A 14,970-nucleotide genomic window follows, 5' to 3' on the forward strand; every position below is an offset into this window, starting at 1 on the left:
AGCACAGGATTTTTAAGGTGCTATTGGAGGAGATGTCTGCTGAATATGGTGAATATGAATATGGTGAATCTGAACTTGTATTCTTGACTGACATTACTGGAAAACTAAACCACTTGATCTGCGAGCCTCAAGACAATGGCAAAACTATTTTTTTTTGACCAGCCTGCCTGAGCCAGTGTTTTTCTTGTGGGGATCTTTTCTGCCAGGGCTTGCCAGCTTGGTCAGTGGATGTTGCTGCAGTTGTCTCCCTTGCTGGGACAGCTGGAGTTAAACACAGCAGCCTCACAGCTGTGAAGTGGACCCCGTTGCTGTCCCAGTCTGGATGGGCACTGTGGTGATGTTCCAATGTTCAGGCTGGCTCCTGGTATAAAGAGATTCCCAATTACCATTTCCTAACCGCAGAGCCAAGGATGTGTTTACATGTTTAGGTCAAAAATGTGATGAACAGCTTCATGTTGTCTATTGATGTAAGTTTAAACCTAAACATGTTTCCCTGTTACTAATCCAGTTGATGTGGTTCTCCACCTGTGTCTAGGTGATAGAAAAGCATTTTTTTATATTTAGAGCTCCAAGCAAACAAACAGTTGTCTATATAAGAGCTTTTACAATTGTGGACTTTTAGCAGGTCTCTGAATACATGTGACCAATGTATGGTGGATTTTCACAGACTTTGTGTAAAACTGAAGGTGACAGAGACTTTGGAGAAGTGGCTACATTGCTCTGGACTTCTTTGTTTCATCCACAGAAGAGTAAAATATGTGATTGATTTTGAAAAGCTGCTGAAAAATGTATCTTTTTAAAATTGCAATTTCTAATTTGGGTTTTACATTTTGTGTTCCATTTTTTGTGATTGTATTAGAAAGATTTGTTATTTATTTGGTGTTTAAAGGTGGTACATAATGTATATACATAATCTTCTTAGAGACATTTGCTATGTGTTGTGTGTGTTGTCGTTGTAGTTTAATTTCTTTGGATGTATTGAAAGGAAATGAAAAGAAGTTGCAGCATTGATTAAAAAAGCATAAAAGAGACATTTACTGTCTGATGTTACATCTGTAGGAGTGTACTGAGGCTGGGTTTTGTTTTGGAGCACATTCATATGTTTTGTTTGTAAAAAAAAAAAAGATAAAATATAAAGTTAATTGTATTTTGGATGAATAAAAAAGCAATGATTAGTGCTAAGGATGTATAAAAGACAAACAAAACAAAGGAAATTGCTGTATTTTAGTGTTGAACTAGGCTTTCTAACTGTTCTACTTTCTGTCTGCCACTCCTGGCTAATTTACATGTGAGCACACAGCCGGGGGTTGGGGGGGGGGGGCTAACTCCACTCCTGCAGCAGGGGAGACTGATGAAAAGCTTGAGGATGTAAGATTGAATAAATAAAATCCTAGAGTTGACCAGTTCATTTTATAAATGTAAATATTTTTTATTTTGGTGCTGATAAACTAAACAGAAGTTATGATAAAAATATTTGCTTGAGTCAAAATGTCCAAAAATTTGCTTTCAGCACAATAGGGTGATTAAGGTGGTTAAATGTTTCTCGTACGTATAGTGCTGCTTTTCAAACGTGGAGCTTTGTAGGACGCATCTAATTCTGAAATCTCAGCTTCCTGAGACAAACGGCTGATTTCCTATGAAGCTTGATTATATGATCATGCTTCATGATCATTTATGAACATATATAGCTCGTCCAAAATTGTCATATCCATGGGTTCAGAATGGAAGTTTCATCAAATCTATTTAATTTCAGTGAGATCAGACAAGGAATGTGAACGTGAGAGCAACATTTGTGCATGGCGAGATACCCAACTTCGCCGCTCTGTCACGACCACACCCCCGCGTTGAAAGATATGTTTTTCATCAGAGTAAACTTCAGTGGTTTTTCAACAGGTGGACGTCATTTTGAGGTGTGTTTGCTCATCCTACTTGGAGCAGTGATGCTCCAAGTAAAACATGTCATTTCCCATTGCCAACAGGTGGCGCTACACCTGTTTCGGATTTTTCCACTGCAGATGTGTTCAAAGTCAGACTACAGTCATGCACAACAAATTTGGATCAGATTAGATTATTTATGGCTGAGTAATGGCCATTTTTCTTTTCATGGCGTGATTTCGAAACGACCTCAAATTTTGACGCGCCGCCACGGTCACAAACAACCGTAAAAACTTAAAAGCTTCGCAATTTAAGATCGGACATGTGTTTAGTTTACAAAACCAAAGTTTGGAGTCATTGTTCAAAAATCTCTAGGAGGAGTTCGTTCTAGAACGAGGCCTGCAAATGACCAAAATAGAGCAAAAATGACATATTGACACCAATATATCAGACTTCCTGTGCGACTGACAGCTTGGTACCAAGAGACTTTTTTGTAGGTTTCTATCTGATGAACATGTCCTGTAAAAATCAAGCTTGTATGTTAAAGAACATGGCGGGGCTCTCAAAAACAAACATGGTAGGTGGCGCTATTGAGCCGTTTTTTGTTCACCCATGCAAGTGCTGTGTATCTAAGTTGGAGATATGTAAGAGGCCTCTCATTCTGAAATCTCAGCCTCGTGATACAAACGGCTGATTTTTTATGAATTTTTAATTATCTGACTGCAACGCAATCAACCACTTCCTGTTTGGTGGTGGCTTGCGCAGGCACCGTCAGGTGTACACCCATGAAACTTTAGACGATGAGAGAAGACCCTTATGAGTATCTCCTGTTGTAATTTTATGAATGTCGGACAAAGCACAGAGAAAAGATAGGTCAGAATGTGACATAAAATGTATTTGTCAATATCTAGGTGGCGCTATGGAGCTCGTCCAAGATTGTCATATCCATTGGTTCAGAATGAAAGCCTCATCACCTCTATTGAATTTCAGTGAGATTGGACAAGGAATGTGCACGTGAGAGCAACTTTTGTGTGCATGGCGAGACGCCCAACTTCACCGCTCTGTCACGACCACACCCCCGCATTGAAAGTTATGGCTTTTTATCAGAGTAAACATCAATGGCTTTTCAACAGGTGGACATCATTTTGAGGTGTGTCGGCTCATCCTACTCGGAGCAGTGATGCTCCAAGTAAAACATGTCATTTCCTTTTGCCAGCAGGTGGCGCTACACCTGTTCTGGATTTTTCCACTTCTGATGTGTTCAGAGTCAGACTACAATCATGCATATCAATTTTGGATCAGATTGGATTTTGCATGGCTGAGTAATGGCCATTTTTCTTTTCATGGCGTGTTTTCAATATGACCTCCATTTTCGACGTGCCGCCACGGTCACAAACATCCGTAAAAACTTAAAAGCTTCGCAATTTAACATCGGACATGTGTCTAGTTTACAAAACCAAAGTTTGGAGTCATTACTCCAAAATCTCTAGGAGGAGTTCGTTCTAGAGCGAGGCCTGCAAATGTCCAAAATGAAGCAAAAATGACATATTGACCTCAATATATCAGACTTCCTGTGCGAGTGACAGGTGGGTCCTTTCAGACTTTTTTGTAGGTCTCCATCTGAAGAACATGCCCTGTAAAATTCAAGCTTGTACGTTAAAGCGTATGCGGGGCGTCGGGACAAAAGTCACTGTAGGTGGCGCTATCGAGCCGTTTTTGTGCGCCCATGCCAATCTCCTATAAAATACGAAATTTTTCGCGACTCCTGATGTGTGTGCCAAATTTGGTGAGTTTTGGGGTATGTTAAAGGCCTCAAAAAGGCGACTCTTCCGGTAGAATAATAATAATAATAATAATTAAAGCTACAAGTAGCATTTAGCGGGCCCGAGCACGTGCGACCGCATGGCACGAGCGACCGCCCCGTGAGCAACGCCCTGCTCGAGCCATTCTCGTCGTTTTTTCTTGTCCATTCTGGAGCTCCAAGCTATTGTTAATACGACAGCAGCCTGGGGGGGGGGGGGGGGGGGGGGGCTGTAATCTGTTGCCTTAAGGGACAAAGACTTTTGCATATAGCATGAAAAAAATTCAAGCAATGATGATAATTGCTATCACTGTCCCTAAGGATGAGAACAATAGAACTCATTCAATTTCCACTACAATGTCTAGATGAGTGTCAGCTGTGTCTGATAACTTGGCCAATTAGCTGGACCGGGATCTTGCAAAGTGCAGGTGGTTAACGTCCAGTGTGATGAGTCTGTGGACGGCAACAGTACAGCATAGCTTTTGGTTTCCACAAGAGAAGAACTCCTGACACATCTGCCCTAACAGACAATTACAAGAGGAGTTGAAATGTATAACACGGTGAAGGAGTTTTTGTGCAGAAAAAGGTACAATTAGAAAAGCTGGTAGCAGTGACTGCAGATGGGACTCCTGCTATGATCAATAGACAAACAGGTTTCATCACTCACTGTAAAGCTGACCCAGACTTTCCAAAATGTCTGCATTACTGCTGCGTCATTCACCAGCAGGCCTTATGTGCAGAAGTGATTGGCTCTGGACATATAATGACTCTTATTCTGAAAATCGTAAACAACCTCAGCTGCAAAGCTAAACAGCACAGGATTTTTAAGGTGCTATTGGAGGAGATGTCTGTTGAATATGGTGAATATGAACATTGTGAATCTGAACTTGCATTCTTGACTGACATTACTGGAAAACTAAACCACTTGATCTGCGAGCTGCAAGACAATGGCAAAACTATTTTTTTTTGACCAGCCTGCCTGAGCCAGTGTTTTTCTTGTGGGGATCTTTTCTGCCAGGGCTTGTCAGCTTGGTCAGTGGATGTTGCTGCAGTTGTCTACCTTGCTGGGACAGCTGGAGTTAAACACAGCAGCTCACGGCTCTGAAGTGGACCCCGTTGCTGTCCCAGTCTGGATGGGCACTGTGGCGATGTTCCAATGGCCAGGCTGGCTCCTGGTATAAAGAGATTCCCAAATACCATTTCCTAACTGCAGAGCCAAGGATGTGTTTACATGTTTAGGTCAAAAATGTGATGGACAGCTTCATGTTGTCTAAACATGCCACCCTGTTATTAATCCAGTTGATATGGTTCTCCATCTGTGTCTAGGTGATAGAAAAGCATTTTTTTTTATATTTAGAGCTCTAAGCAAACAAACAGTTGTCTATATAAAAGAGCTTTTACAATTGTGCACTTTTAGCAGGTCTCTGAGTTCATGTGACCAATGTATGGTGGATTTTCACAGACCTTGTTTAAAACTGAAGGTGAGAGAGACTTAGAGAAATGGCTTCATTGTTCTGGAGTTCTTTGTTTCATCCACAGAAGAGTAGAATTGGTGATTGATTTTGAAAAGCTGCTGAAAAAAGTATCTTTTTCAAATTGCAATTTCTAACTTGGGTTTTACATTTTGTGTTCCATTTTTTGTGCTTTAATTGGGAAGCATTTGTTATTTGTTTGGTGTTTTTAAGGTTCTGCAAATATACACATCATTTTTTAGAGACATTTGTTATCAGTTGTGTTTGTTGATTTGTAGTTTAATTTCATTGGATGTATAGATGTCGTGTGGGGGGGAGGCTCGAGAGCAGGTAGGACCCAGGCGCAGAGACGGGAGGCAAACGGGTTCAGGGCAAGTGGGTTTATTTAACTAACAAAAAGCGCTGCAGAGCAGGATGACAAAACTAAAAACAAAAACTCACTGTGGCATGGCAAGGGACATGGACGCCAGACAAGAAGACGTGATCAACATGAGCAGAAGTTAATGGACCAGCACAGGAGGAAGGCAGAGACAAGACTTATATACAGACAGGGCAGACAAGACACAGGTGAACACGATTAGGGCAGATGGGGACCAAAGGAAGTAAAACTCAAGAAACATGACAAGACAGGAAACCTTTCAAAATAAAACAGGAAACAGAACCAAACAAGACAGAACAAGAACTAAAGCGAAAAAAAAGACAACAAACTGAAACCATGACAATAGAAAGGAAAAGAAGTTCAAACATTGATTATAAAAAAGGATATAAGAGATAAAAAAAAAAGAAAAAGGAAAAGAAAAAAGATAAAATATTGATTTAATTGCATTTTGAATGAATAAAAAACAATGATTAATAGAATCAGAATCAGAATCAGGAATCAGAAAAAGTTTTATTGCCAGGTTCAGTAGAGCGCACTTTACAAAACGAGGAATTTGACTTGGTGTATAGTGCAATTAAGAATAAGTTAAAAATTAAGTTAACAACAACAACACACTATATACAGTAGAGTAAGGTGAATTAAAGTGGGAGCACAGATGGGCTGGGATGGTGGGGCCTGTAAGTGGCACCGACAGTCCTTTGGTGGGCGGGGGGGGAGGGGGGGTCACCTGGGGGAGTTGGGGTTCTGTTCAGCAGGCTGGCTGCAGTGGGGAAGAAGCTGTTCTTGTGGCGCGAGGTCCTGGTCCTGATGGACCGGAGCCTCTTGCCAGAAGGGAGGGGCCGAAAGAGATTATGTCCTGGATGAGAGGGGTTGGCTACAATCCTGGCTGCCCGCCTCCAGGTCCTGGAGATGTGCAGCTCCTGGAGAGACGGGAGGTGGCAGCCGATCACCTTCTCTGCTGAGTGGATGACGCGTTGCAGCTTGGCCTTGTCTCTGGCCGTGGCCGCAGCGAACCAGACTGTGATGGAGGACGTGAGGGTGGATTCGATGATGGCGGTGTAAAAGTCTACCAGCATCTTTTCAGGGAGGTGAAACTTATTCAGCTGCCTCAGGAAGTACATCCTCTGCTGGACCTTCTTAGTGATGGAGCTGATGTTCTGCTCCCACTTGAGGTCCTGGCTGATGATGGTTCCCAGGAAGCAGAAGGACTCCACAGAGGTCACCGGGGAGTCACAGAGGATGACAGGGGGGAGGGGGGCTGGGGCCTTCCTGAAGTCCACTGTCATCTCCACTGTCTTCAGAGCATTAAGCTCCAGGTTGTTAGCGCTGCACTATGACACCAGCCTGGCTATTTCACTCCTGTAGGCCGACTCATCTCCGTCAGAGATGAGGCCGATGAGTGTGGTGTCGTCAGCAAACTTCAGGAGTTTGACAGACAGGTGACCAGCTGTGCAGCTGTTTGTGTACAGGGAGAGTAACAGGGGTGAAAGGACACAGCCCTGGGGGGATCCGGTGCTTGTGGTCCGAGTATCTGAGACGAGCTTCCCCAGCCTCACATACTGCTGTCTGTCCGTCAGGAAGTCTGTGATCCACCTGCAGGTGGAGTCAGGCACATTCATCTTGGAGAGTTTTTAATACTAAAGATGTATGAAAGACATACCGAAAAAATATGTCTTTCAGTGTTTAACTGGCTGTCTTTGGATTATGCATGCCTGAGTAATGACCATTCTTACTCCTCATCTCTCTGTTCACTGCTTGCTAATTTACATAGCAGGGGTCCCAGCAGGAGGGGGCGGGGTTGTAACACGACTCCTTCAGCAGAGCCAGGCTGAGAGAGGCTTTGACATGTAAGATGTTAGATGTTAGAATGCCAGATGTTAGAATGACCAGTTCATTTTATATCTATGAAAATATTCAGGGAGCTATGGGACATGTTCAGCTTTAGGTCTGTGAAAATTGGTGTCGATTGTTGAAACATAAGTTACCATAAAAAAATGTTTGTTTGGAGTCTAGACAGATTTAACACAGGTTTTTGGATGAAAAGGATTTTTCATAAATCATCTGTTACACTTTTAAGTCTGAAAAAAATATGGAAGGCAGCAAACACAGATCCCTACCGTTTTTAATTTTTTTGTGCTGATATTTGAAAGATAAGTTATGCAAAAAAATAGGTGTTTGCAGTTTTGCCTAAAAAGACGTTTTCTGACCTTTTTGGATGTAATGCTCTCTAAGATGTCACCTGTAACTTCAATCATTCTGAATTTTTTTAGGAAGCAGTAGCACATAAATGCCTATGAAAGTTGAATTCTTGGTGCTGATAACCTAAACAGAATTTATGCTAAAAATCTTTGTTCAGTCCAAAATTGTATAGGAAAAAAAGAGGTATGAAGTTTCTCATAGACCCTATTGTGTTACATATCAAAGCTGGAGGTTATTAAAGGCATCTAATTCTGAAATCTCAGCTTCCTGAGACAAACGGCTGATTTATAATAAATTTCTATTATTTGGGTGCACATAATCGACCACTTCCTGTTACGCAGGCACCGTCAGGTGTACACCCATGAAACTTCAGATTATGAGAGAGGACCCTTCTGAGTATCTCCAGTTTTAATTTCATGCACATCGGACAAAGCAAAGAGAAAATACAGGGCAGAATGTGCCCCATACAATAACTAGGTGGCGCTATAGAGCTCGTCCAAAGTTGTCATATCCATGGGTTCAGAATGGAAGCTTCATCATATCCATTGAAATTCAGTGAGATTGGACAAGGAATGGGCACATGAGAGCAACATTTGTGTGCATGGCGAGACGCCCAACTTTGCCGCTCTGTCAAGACCACACCCCTGCGTTGAAAGATATGTTTTTTATCAGAGTAAACTTCAATGGTTTTTCAACAGGTGGACGTCATTTTGAGGTGTGTCGGCTCATCCTACTTGGAGCAGTGATGCTCCAAGTAAAACATGTCATTTCCTGTTGTCAGCAGGTGGCGCTACACCTTTTCCGTATTCTTCCACTCCAGATGTGTTCAGAGTCAGACTACAATCATGCATACCAATTTGGGATCAAATTGGATTATGCATGGCTGAGTAATGGCCATTTTTCTTTTCATGGCGTGATTTCGAAACGCCTTCGAATTTTGACGTGCCGCCACGGTCACAAACAACCATAAAAACTTAAAAGCTTCGCAATTTAACATCAGACATGTGTCTAGTTTACAAAACCAAAGTTTGGAGTCATTGTTCACAAATCTCTAGGAGGAGTTCGTTCTAGAACGAGGCCTGCAAATGACCAAAACACAGCAAAAATGACATATTGACATCAATATAGCAGACTTCCTGTGCAACTGACAGCTTGGTCCCAAGAGACTTTTTTGTAGGTTTCCATCTGATGAACATGTCCTGTAAATATCAAGCTTGTATGTTAAAGAACATGGCGGGGCTCGCGAAAACAAACATTGTAGGTGGCGCTATTGAGTCATTTTTGTGCACCCATGCGAGAGCTGTATATCTAAGGTGGAGATATGTAAGAGACATCTCATTCTGAAATCTCAGCCTAGTGATACAAACGGTTGATTTTTTATGAATTTTTAATTATCTGACTGCAACGCAATCAACCACTTCCTGTTTGGCGGTGGCTTGCGCAAGCACCGTCAGGTGTACGCCCATGAAACTTTAAACAATGAGAGAAGACCCTTGTGAGTATCTCCTGTTGTAATTTTATGAACGTCTGACAAAGCACAGAGAAGAGAAAGGTCAAAATGTGACAAAAAATGTATTTGTTTATATCTAGGTGGCGCTATGGAGCTCGTCCAAGATTGTCATATCCATGGTTTCAGAATGGAAGCTTCATCATATCCATTGAAATTCAGTGAGATTGGACAAGGAATGTGCACGTGAGAGCAACTTTTGTGTGCATGGCGAGACGCCCAACTTCGCCGCTCTGTCACGACCACACCCCCGCATTGAAAGTTATGGCTTTTTGTCAGAGTAAACTTCAATGGCTTTTTAACAGGTGGATATCATTTTGAGGTGTGTCGGCTCATCCTACTTGGAGCAGTGATGCTCCAAGTCAAACATGTCATTTCCTCTTGCCAGCAGGTGGCGCTACACCTGTTCCGGATTCTTCCACTGCAGATGTGTTCAGAGTCAGACTGCAATCATGCACATAAATTTTGGATCAAATTGGATTATGCATAGCTGAATAATGGCCATTTTTCTTTTCATGGCGTGTTTTCAAAATGACCTCGAATTTTGACGCGCCGCCACGGTCACAAACAACCGTAAAAACTTAAAAGCTTTGCAATTTAACATCGGACATGTGTCTAGTTTACAAAACCAAAGTTTGGAGTCATTATTCATAAATCTCTAGGAGGAGTTCGTTCTAGAACGAGACCTGCAAATGTCCAAAATGCAGCAAAAATGACATATTGACATCAATATAGCAGACTTCCTGTGCAACTGACAGCTTGGTCCCAAGAGACTTTTTTGTAGGTTTCCATCTGATGGACATTCCTTGAAAAAATCAAGCTTGTATGTCAAAGCCTGTGGCGGGGCTCGCCAAAACAAATTTTGTAGGTGGCGCTATCGAGCCATTTTTGTGCACCCATGTCAGTCTCCCATAAAATATAAAATTTTTCGCGACTCCTGATGTGTGTGCGAAATTTGGTGAGTTTTGGGGTATGTTAAAGGCCTCAAAAAGGCGACTGTTCCGTCGGAAGAAAAATAATAATAATAATAATCCGAGTAAATACAATAGGGTCCTTGCACTACGTGCTCGGGCCCTAATAATAATAAACATTCGAATTACAATAGGGTCCTTGCACTCCGTGCTCGGGCCCTAATAATAATAACTCTAACAGATACAATAGGGTCCTTGCACTCCGTGCTCGGGCCCTAATAAACATTCGAATTACAATAGGGTCCTTGCACTCCGTGCTCGGGCCCTAATAAACCTAACAGATACAATAGGGTCCTTGCACTCCGTGCTCGGGCCCTAATAAACCTAACAGATACAATAGGGTCCTTGCACTCCGTGCTCGGGCCCTAATAAGCTGCAATGGAAATGACTGCTCTCTGCGCATCAGAAACATCACAGATGCTGACGCTGGTACATACTCCTGTTGGTCCAGATACAATGACGGCTCGTACATAGAATTCTTTGAATTAAGTAACTCTAAACTCTGGATTTCACATCTTCATGTTTTGAGCAGTGAGTATTCTGACTTGAACTATTCTGTGACTCTATGAATGTCAACATTCTGAACTGATCCAAAAAAACAAAAACCTCAAAACCTGAAGAGACTCTGACATGAGAACTCATGAAATCATTTCAGTTGGAAAAAGCTGAAAAAAGCACATTTAGTATGAGAGATGTGAGAGAGGCGGCTCATGGGGAAAAAATATCATTGCATTTCATTCTTTTACATAGCAAATAGGTTGAATTGATGAATCCATGAACAGCAAATATCAATGTCTCTCATGATCACTGATTAATCAGGTGGACTGAGTGTTTGACAGTTTCCTGTTTTGTTGAACTTGATAAACTTCAGATTAGTTTTAATGATTTAGTGTCAGACATTGAAAAAGTGTTAGATTGACATTTGAAGGACAATGAAGGACAAAAACAATCTACTGAAAACTATATTCTGTTTTTGTTTTCCTTTAGTCTCTTCGTCTCCTTCAGATGTTCATGGAAGAGTGGACCTAACATGCTCATTCAAAGGTTCTGATGCACCTTATTCCTGTGATAACAGCAGCATCATCTGGATGAACGAGACGGGATCTCAACTGTCTGGTAGAAATCCAGAGTTTGAGGTGAAAAACCAAACAAACTGTGATTCTGTTCTGACTGTGAAACATCAGAGTGGAAACTCCAAAAGATTCAGCTGCCAGTTTGTTGAGGATGATGAAGTGAAGATAGATGCCGTCTACGTTCTCACAGGTAAGACATTTGGAAGGATTTAACTTTACTTTTGGGTTCTATCAAATCCTATTTTCTACAGTTTAGAAACAAAAACACTTTCTGGTCTTTTCAGTGAATTCTGGGAATTTTTGCTCTGTCAGGATTTTCAGAATAAAACAAAAACAAATTTTACTCAACATGACTGTGGATCATTTTAAAACACATTCAATGTCAATCAAAAATGTACATTTTGAACTTTAGAATTTAAAGTTATTTTTACCAAACTCTCAGGAAAATAAAGTGAAGTAAAAACCTAAACTTTGAACAGTAACCCATTTATGTTGGTTGTTATATATTGATTGATTATATTGATAATCATTATATATATATTTAGTCATTTAATGTAATCATCACAGAAGAAAAGATAGATAAAAAATAAAAGAATAATATCTGTTGAAACAGGTTTTATTACGATTATGAGCAGTTGAATTCAGTAAAACACTTCTCTTTAAAGCAGGTTTTGTTCTTTAATAACAGAACCTGTATGGAGTTGATTTAGAAAAGCATAAATGACATTACAACCACTCAACAGTTTTAGAGGAACATGTGACTTTCAAGATTTTCTGCTTTATTTGGTCAACAATAAAGAAACAACAACAAAAAACTCAGCATCAGAGCAAAATCTAACAATTCTGGAACAAGTTTGTTTACAAAAGTTAATTTTGATTCTCTAGATTGGATTGTTGGTTTAGATATAATGATGATTGTGTGGATTTAACCAAAGGGAGATGTGGAGAGTGGATTGTTCATTTTATGGTGTTGTTTTTTCCATTTGTCGTTTTCTGCAGATGTCTGCAGTGTCAGTTGTGTTCTTGTGTGAGTCTGGACTTTGTTGTTTAAACAGTGTTGTGAGTCAGTGATCAGAGTGGTGCTTGTTGGTTGTTCTGCTGCTGTTTGCTCCATGAAAGACTGAGGAAGGCTAGAAAGACCAGCTTTAGGAGGGCTGCAGCTGAATTATGGCTTATACAGGTTCAGGGGGGCTGTGAGCTCTCCAGGTTCTACTTGATCACTTGCTGTGAGACTTTGGAAGAAGTTTTTCACCTCTGATGGTGGAAAGAAGATGACAGACAAGACTCTTGAGAAATCTATAAAGAAGTTTTTCAAAACTCAGAGAACAGTGAGGTTTTCCATGAGCTGTTCTCTCAAGACAATCCTGTAAACCTAAAATGTTTTTTCATTCTTGTTCTGTCAGTCTTTGTCAGCCATGGTTGATAGTTTAAAGTCCATTTTTGCTGAGAAACTTCAAAGAACTTTTACCTTTTTACAGTTAAAAGCACGTTTTGACTCATTATGGTCACATTAGAATGAAGAAAACTTCTCTAATGGATCTGAGGTAAAGATCTCTTTCTAAAGAAAGAGGAAATAAACTTCCTTGACGAAAACTGAAAACTTTGTGTCTCTTTAAATGGTTTAATGTCACAAAATAGAAGCAAAGTTTTATCTTTATTCATCACTGAAGAGGAAATCAAACCCTGAACTGAACATTTCTGACAGAAAGACTGTATTAATAAAATTAAGGATAGATTATAATTTCATATTACAACACTATATTGAATTTACAGATACGTATTTTATTAGGGCCCGAGCACGGAGTGCAAGGACCCTATTGTAATTCGAATGTTTATTATTATTATTATTATTAGGGCCCGAGCACGGAGTGCAAGGACCCTATTGTAATTCGAATGTTTATTATTATTATTAGGGCCCGAGCACGTAGTGCAAGGACCCTATTGTATTTACTCGGATTATTATTATTATTATTTTTCTTCCGACGGAACAGTCGCCTTTTTGAGGCCTTTAACATACCCCAAAACTCACCAAATTTCGCACACACATCAGGAGTCGCGAAAAATTTTATATTTTATGGGAGACTGACATGGGTGCACAAAAATGGCTCGATAGCGCCACCTACAAAATTTGTTTTGGCGAGCCCCGCCACAGGCTTTGACATACAAGCTTGATTTTTTCAAGGAATGTCCATCAGATGGAAACCTACAAAAAAGTCTCTTGGGACCAAGCTGTCAGTTGCACAGGAAGTCTGCTATATTGATGTCAATATGTCATTTTTGCTGCATTTTGGACATTTGCAGGTCTCGTTCTAGAACGAACTCCTCCTAGAGATTTATGAATAATGACTCCAAACTTTGGTTTTGTAAACTAGACACATGTCCGATGTTAAATTGCAAAGCTTTTAAGTTTTTACGGTTGTTTGTGACCGTGGCGGCGCGTCAAAATTCGAGGTCATTTTGAAAACACGCCATGAAAAGAAAAATGGCCATTATTCAGCTATGCATAATCCAATTTGATCCAAAATTTATGTGCATGATTGCAGTCTGACTCTGAACACATCTGCAGTGGAAGAATCCGGAACAGGTGTAGCGCCACCTGCTGGCAAGAGGAAATGACATGTTTGACTTGGAGCATCACTGCTCCAAGTAGGATGAGCCGACACACCTCAAAATGATATCCACCTGTTAAAAAGCCATTGAAGTTTACTCTGACAAAAAGCCATAACTTTCAATGCGGGGGTGTGGTCGTGACAGAGCGGCGAAGTTGGGCGTCTCGCCATGCACACAAAAGTTGCTCTCACGTGCACATTCCTTGTCCAATCTCACTGAATTTCAATGGATATGATGAAGCTTCCATTCTGAAACCATGGATATGACAATCTTGGACGAGCTCCATAGCGCCACCTAGATATAAACAAATACATTTTTTGTCACATTTTGACCTTTCTCTTCTCTGTGCTTTGTCAGACGTTCATAAAATTACAACAGGAGATACTCACAAGGGTCTTCTCTCATTGTTTAAAGTTTCATGGGCGTACACCTGACGGTGCTTGCGCAAGCCACCGCCAAACAGGAAGTGGTTGATTGCGTTGCAGTCAGATAATTAAAAATTCATAAAAAATCAACCGTTTGTATCACTAGGCTGAGATTTCAGAATGAGATGTCTCTTACATATCTCCACCTTAGATATACAGCTCTCGCATGGGTGCACAAAAATGACTCAATAGCGCCACCTACAATGTTTGTTTTCGCGAGCCCCGCCATGTTCTTTAACATACAAGCTTGATATTTACAGGACATGTTCATCAGATGGAAACCTACAAAAAAGTCTCTTGGGACCAAGCTGTCAGTTGCACAGGAAGTCTGCTATATTGATGTCAATATGTCATTTTTGCTGTGTTTTGGTCATTTGCAGGCCTCGTTCTAGAACGAACTCCTCCTAGAGATTTGTGAACAATGACTCCAAACTTTGGTTTTGTAAACTAGACACATGTCTGATGTTAAATTGCGAAGCTTTTAAGTTTTTATGGTTGTTTGTGACCGTGGCGGCACGTCAAAATTCGAAGGCGTTTCGAAATCACGCCATGAAAAGAAAAATGGCCATTACTCAGCCATGCATAATCCAATTTGATCCCAAATTGGTATGCATGATTGTAGTCTGACTCTGAACACATCTGGAGTGGAAGAATACGG

The sequence above is a fragment of the Oryzias latipes genome, chromosome 2 (assembly GCF_053564925.1).
Source record: "Oryzias latipes strain Hd-rR chromosome 2, Olatipes_Hd-rR_3.1".
NCBI classification, from domain to species: Eukaryota; Metazoa; Chordata; class Actinopteri; order Beloniformes; family Adrianichthyidae; genus Oryzias; species Oryzias latipes.